Source organism: Plecotus auritus, assembly GCF_963455305.1.
Source record: "Plecotus auritus genome assembly, chromosome: 3".
In the NCBI taxonomy this organism is placed as follows: Eukaryota; Metazoa; Chordata; class Mammalia; order Chiroptera; family Vespertilionidae; genus Plecotus; species Plecotus auritus.
The window spans coordinates 109,135,333-109,142,353 of record NC_137772.1 but is presented as its reverse complement, the minus strand read 5'-3'; positions in this window follow the sequence as shown (position 1 = coordinate 109,142,353).

Here is a 7,021-nt window from a genome sequence, read left to right as displayed (position 1 = left end):
ATTGAGCATCTTTATAACCATTGTTTTAAACTCTGCATCTGATATATTTGTTTCCTCCATTTCATTTATTTTTTTTTCCTGAGGATTTCTCTTATTCTTTTATTTGGGGCATATTTCTTTGACTTAACATTTTGACTCTGTGTATTAGGTACATCTGCTATTATTCCAAAACTTGTTATTATGGCTTTATAATATAGGTGTTTTGTTGGGCTCAGTGCCACAATCTTCCAGATGACTTAAGCTCGGTACTCCAGGAATCTTACATGTGTTTTTGTGCACTCTTCTGCTGTATTTGAGTCTTGAATTCTGTTGGTCCCTTCCTGGTTGGATCTAACTCTTCAGGCTGGCTGATGATAAAGACAAATGATGATAAAGATAAACCTCACTCAATGTATGAGTGCTGTGCAGGAGCTACCGCCCAAGACAGAGTTGTTCCCAGCAGGTTCTGATGCCCTCTGCAATCCCCCTTTAAGAGTGCTGCTTGTGTGGCTAGTTGGTACAAGCTCTGGCCTGAAGCCCACCACTGGTTGTGTTTATTTTGGATCCACTTGCACAGGATTTAGGTACAGGTTGATTTCAGATTTTGTGTATAACTGGTATTGGTCTACCTGTTTGGAGATACCATGTTATTCACTGTTTGTGGTTGCATCTACTGGGCCTGGGTGTGCATGGGAGGAGCCCATCTGTGTACAAGATGTGGCTTCCTCCTGATCAGAACTGGGAGTAGGTCTATAAGACATCTGTGGCTCTGTGAGGTCCTCCTCCACATATGCTGCCTCCCCATGAGGTTGCCTGGTCTTCCTCCACAGATCCAGATACATAAAAGCATGAAACAGACTGAGGAATCTCAAAAGAAAGGTGGGGGTGGGGAAGAAAGATTAACTGGTGAACTTATATGCATGTATGTATAATCCATGGACACAGACAATAGTGAGGTGAAGGCCTGAAAAGGGTGGGTGTGGGGTGGAGAGGGTCAATGGGAAGAAAAAGGGGAACATCTTTAATACTTTCAACAATAAGGATGAATTTTAAAAAGAAAGAAAAATTGTACAGTGGCCCCAGGCTAGCTGCCACTCACAGCACCTTCCACAGGTTGCAAACTCACTAGTGTAAGGCAACCTGGGTCAGGTGTACAGATTAGTGGATCCCCTACTTAAGGGATACACGGTCAGGCACTAAATGAGGGGAAATTGGCCCATACTCCAAAGCCATATACACTCAGTCCCTGCCAGAGTCTCCAACTCTTGATCCCCCAGGACTAGTGTGCTTCATGTTCCAGTTGGGTGCATCCAGTTGTCCCCTCTGCAGGAGCAAGCTCAAGAGGGTGGAGCCACCTGGACTCGAAAGGACAGGTCAAAAGAGCCTTCCATTGCGGGTAGGTGGTGTTAGACAAGCCCTCAGAATGTGGCAAGCATGTCTTACTGGTTAAGGGAGACACACTAAAATATTCCAGCTTTGAGAAGCACTCTCTTCTCCCCATAGAGCTGAGCTCTTCCGTATGGGACCACCAGGACTTGGGACAACAGATCCAAACTGTCTTCCATTGGTGGTGGTGCCAGATAGCCTGTAGGAGGGGATGGGCACTTCTTGCTTTTCCTAGGCAAAAGTCTTAGATGAGCACCAAAGGTCCCAGATCTGATCACCTCTTATATCCCCTTCAGGGACAGAGCTCTACAGGGCTGGGCCCCTGGTGCCAGAAAGACATGTCAAATGAATCTCTCATTGGCTGAATGGTGCATGCCGAGCTCACAAGAGAGGTAAGAGTGGTAATATAACCACACAACCCAGTTCCTGCCCATCTGATTCCTGAACAAAAGCTTTCCCAGGAAATGAATTTTAAAAGTCCCAGGTCTGGGTGTCACTCAGATTCCCCCTGCAGAACGGAACTTAGCTGGGCAGGGCCACAGAGTCATAGAGCAGGCCAAGTGACTTGACAGGTGGTGTGAGCATTGGCTGTGCCCTCAAGGTAGGTGAATGGTCCCCTTTCTAAGGCTATACAGTTCAATAACTGTCTAAATTTCTGCCAAGTGCTTCTCCAAAAAAAGAGTGCTGCAAAGGTCCTTGTGGGTGTAGCCAGGAGACCATTATGCAACAAACCATTATGGCAGGGTGGTATTGCCAATAGTTGACAGACCAGGCAGTGCACTCCACAGGCTGGTACTGTAACAATAAGAGTTTTCAACCCTGAGATGTTAGTGTTGGAGTCTCTAGCCAACTTCATTTTCTCCCAGGCAAACAAATTCCTCACTGATTTTCACCACCAGATGCTATGGGGGCTCCTCTTTTGATCTCTGTTGCTCTGAATTGGGGATCCCTGCATAAGGTTGAGACCCTCATGCTCCTGGAGGGGAGGAAGTTTTGCAGCTGAGATATCCCTCTGGCTTCTCAGTTGTGGCACAAAAGTGTGGGGGCTAGCCCTTTCTGCCTCTCAACCCTTCTTACCAGTATATATGGCTATATGGCTTCTTCTGTAAGTCCTTGGTTATAATATTTCAATTAGCTTTCAATTTATTATTCAGTTGAGTGCTCTATAATTCAGCTGTAAATCTGGAGCAGGTGAGGGTAGCTTTCACCTACTCTCTAGCATCTTGAAATTTGTAGATTTAGGATTTTATATTTCAGAGTATATTAATTACCCAATAGCAAAAAAAAAGAATGTTAGTAAAAGATGTAATATGTGATATTTTAGCACAATAAAATCGAGTGATAGAAAATAAAAAGGATTCAACATAAAAATATAATTAAAATTATTACATATGAAAGCATTCAAGGGAAAATATTTTCATGTAACATCAATTAAAAAGTGCACATTCAACACATATGGATTTAGATAAGTATCATGCATTCAGTATCTGCTAGTTATTTTTCAGAAAAAAACATTTTCTTATACATTTATGGTTTATTTTTATTAAAGGACAAGCTTTTGCATTCTTAATATTTTAAATTACGTCATAGTAAAACCATATGTGATAATCCATAAGACTTTATTTTATACCTGAGACCTACATGCTGAAAAAAATTAAACACAGCTAATTCAATTTACAATTTAGTTCATATGTATGAAAAGAGCCTCTATTGAAAAGACTGTTAATCCAGTTCCTAATAAACAACTGCTTTGGACATTTACAGGAAAAAAAAGGGCATGAGTTTCCTTGGAAACTGGAGCCATGTGCAGTTTCTCAGAATAGCTCCTCCTACACTCAAGTTTCCTAGGTAGCAGGATGCATATATTTTATAAAGACAATTGGTATACTACCCTGTTAAAACCTGCATGTAAAAAGCTTCAATTGGAAAGATGTACTTTCTGTAATAACTGGCAGTTTGAGTGAAAATATTAATTGTATAATGAGGTTTATTTCTCTATGTAATTCAGGATTAACAGTTTAATCAAGGTCCAAAATATATTTACGTATTCATAAAAAATATTTTTTACAGGTAGAAAAATACTTCCTCCTATCTACATCACCCCTACCACTCCATCAACAACTTAGCTTATATATGCTTCTATCTAAAGGGAAAGGTAAGTTTCAGATGAGGACTTTCAAAGTAAATATCAGTTATTTCGTTTAATCAGAGCTCTGTCACAAGACCAGATAAGCTATTTTATCTCACATGAATGGAAAAAAGCTAAATTTTTCTTGAAATTGACTCTAAAATGTCAAGTTTAAAAACTCTAAGTAAAACTTGTCTATAGATCAAGAAAACACTAGGAAATAAATTATGAAATACCTAAATTAAATTAATACTTAGAGTAAAATAAAACAATTAAAGGAGAAATTATTGAGAAAAATAATACACAGGGTTATTTTCTGGGTGTAGGGATGGTTGAAAATAATTAATTAAATTCCTTTACATCATGCAAATTCTGTTTTGCTAACAGAAAACATTCAGAAGAGATAAAATTAAAGAGCAGATGTTTACTATTATTACTAGTAAATCTGGATAGGGCCAATGTAACATTTTCTGGCTAATTTGGAATCTTTACAAGTCAAATATTTTAAAAATTATTTTTGAAACCTTTCTAAATTCCTAATTTCATGTAATCAGAGCTCCTATTCCTAGTTATGCAACTCCTATTCTCTCACAATACAATGAAGTATAATTATCTATTGTGTTGCACAGAAAGAAAAATATAATTTATGTGTAATTAATCAGCTCAGTAACTTTGCAAGTGTTAAATTAGTGCATTGTTTAAACCTGATTTTCTGAATACTTAGTAAAAGTCGACAATTAGAACTTAAAGGAAATCATATCATAATACACTTATTTTAATACCCTTATTACTAGACTAGAGGCCCGGTGCACAAAATTCGTGCATTGGGGGGGGTGTCCCTCAGCCCAGCCTGCACCCTCTCTAATCTGGGACCCCTCGAGGGATGTCTGACTGCCCATTTAGGCCCGATCCCACATCCCTCTCACAATCCAGGACTGCTGGCTCCCAACCGCTTGCCTGCCTGCCTGCCTGATTGCCCCTAACCGCTTCTGCCTGCCAGCCTGATCACCCCCTCCCTAACTACTCCCTGCCAGCCTGATCAACACCTAACTGCTCCTCTGCTGACCCAATTGCCCCTAATTGCCCTCCCCTGCAAGCCTGGTCACCCTTAACTGTCCTCCCTTGCCAGCCTGGTCACCCCTAACTGCCCTCCCTTGCCAGCCTGGTCACCCCCAACTACCCTCCCCTGCAGGCCTGGGTCCCCCCCCCCCCAACTGCCCTCTCCTGCTGGCCTTCTTGTGGTGGCCATCTTGTATCCACATGGGAGCAGCCATCTTTGACCACATGGGGGTGGCCATCTTGTGTGTTGGAGTGATGGTCAATTTGCATATAACCTCTATATTATATAGGATATATATAATGGAGTATTTTATAAATGTTCATTTTTTAATCAAAATTGGGACAACTTTTTCAATAAAAACTTGAAACACAAATATTTTAGATTACTTTTTCAAATAAAATTTATCTTTGTTTCTGTAACACACACAGAGACACACAGATTCTTTTTAACTAGTCATTTTTATTGGATTAATCAAAATAGTGTTTTTACTAAAGCATCCTAGACATTTTTCAGGTAAACATGTATAACAAAATGTAGCTATTTAAATATATATCTTTTACTTTAGTGTATAAATTTAATGTAAATTACTTAAATATTCCTTCTATGATTGATACTTTACTAAATTTATTTCAAATATATACACAATACACACACAAACTTGTGAATTTTTAAATATTTGTGTAATTTCCATCAGTGGGGGATGCAGGGTTTTAGAATTAGTTTTAGAAAGTGTCTTTGAAATTATAATAATGGACTATAAATAACTTATGACAATAACAGCACAGATTTCTTATATTTGGAAATGTTAATTTAGTATATTATATAGTATGACAAAATCCTCAGTTTGCAGGTTTTCTTGTGTCTCCATGCAGATTTGCTTAAGCTTGTGTACAGCAACTTCCTTTTTATTTTTTTATTTTTCTTTGCAAGCTTTTAATGAATTACAATCATTAAAAATGGGAAGACAATGGGGGGAAAAGGATATATATGTACTACTATATGTAATACTTTAAACAATAAAATAAAATTTAAAAAATATTATTATTACAGAAGAACAATGGGACTGAATTAAATAATGATAGCTCAAACTGTGTGAAAGTTTTAATTTTGAAATTCTCTAATTGCACTTTGAGGTCTCTTGATTTGGATTTTATTGATGGATCACCTGTTTTTATTGGATAAATTTACATTTTGTACCTTAATGGAATAAAATAAAGGATATGATTCGACATCATCTAAATTTGGTAAAACATTTCAAAGGTTCATAAAGATAGACAACTTTTTGATGAATTTTGTTATGTAAAATACATTTATTGAAGATATATATTCTAAATAAAGGCAAAATAATATACTTAAACAACATCCTTTTTAATTCTTGTTCTTATTCAAGCACACCTCCCTGTTCTCCTCAGAATTCTAAATCCAACATTTCCTCTTCTATTTGCAAAAGCAAAATACAACAACAATAGACAGTTTCTTAGTTATTTAATTATCTAGTTAGCTTTGGTTTTAGTATGTACTAACCATTAAGTGTTTGACTTGCATTGGATCCAATACAAATTATTAATATCTGTTACTTGATTATTTTGTTACACTTTCAGTCATATTTTTAATATAATTTTATCAGATAACTAGAGGCCCAGTGCATGAATTCTGCATGGGTGGCATCCCTCGGCCTCGCCGTTGATTCAGGTCATATGTTTTGTTTTTTAAATAAGGACATGAACATGTATGAAAATGAATAGAACATGATGAAGAGAATTATAGTCATGTATTGAATAATGACATTTAGGCCAATTATGGATGACATATATGATGATGGTCCCATAATATTATAATGGAGCTGAATTTTCATCAGTCTGTTTCATGCTTATATGTCTCTAGATCTATTTTGTTCATCAGTTTATTTTGTTCATTAGATAGCACATATGAGTGAGATCATGTGATACTTGTCTTTCTCTGACTGGCTTATTTGGCTTAGCATAATACTCTCCAGGTCCCTCCATGCTGTCTCAAATGATAAGAGATCCTTCTTATTTACGTCTGCATAGTATTCCATGGTATAAATGCACCACAGCTTTTTTATCCACTCATCTACTGATGGGCACTTGGGCTGTTTCCAGATCTTAGCTATTGTAAATAGGGTTGCAATGAACATAGGGGGCGGATATATTCTTTCTGATTGGTGATTTGTTTTTCTTAGGATATATTCCTAGAAGTGAGATCACTAGGTCAAATAGCAGTTCATACTGTTTTCCATAGTCGCTGCCCCAGTCTGCATTCCCAAACATCCTCACTGGCACTTTTCATTTGTTGATTAGTTGATGGTAGCCATTTCGACAGGTGAGAGGTGATACCTCATTGTAGTCTGAATTTGCATCTCTCTAATGATTAGTGACTTTTAGAATTTTTTCATGTTTCTTGGCCATCTGTATGTCCACTTTGTGTCTATTTACATCCTTTGCCCA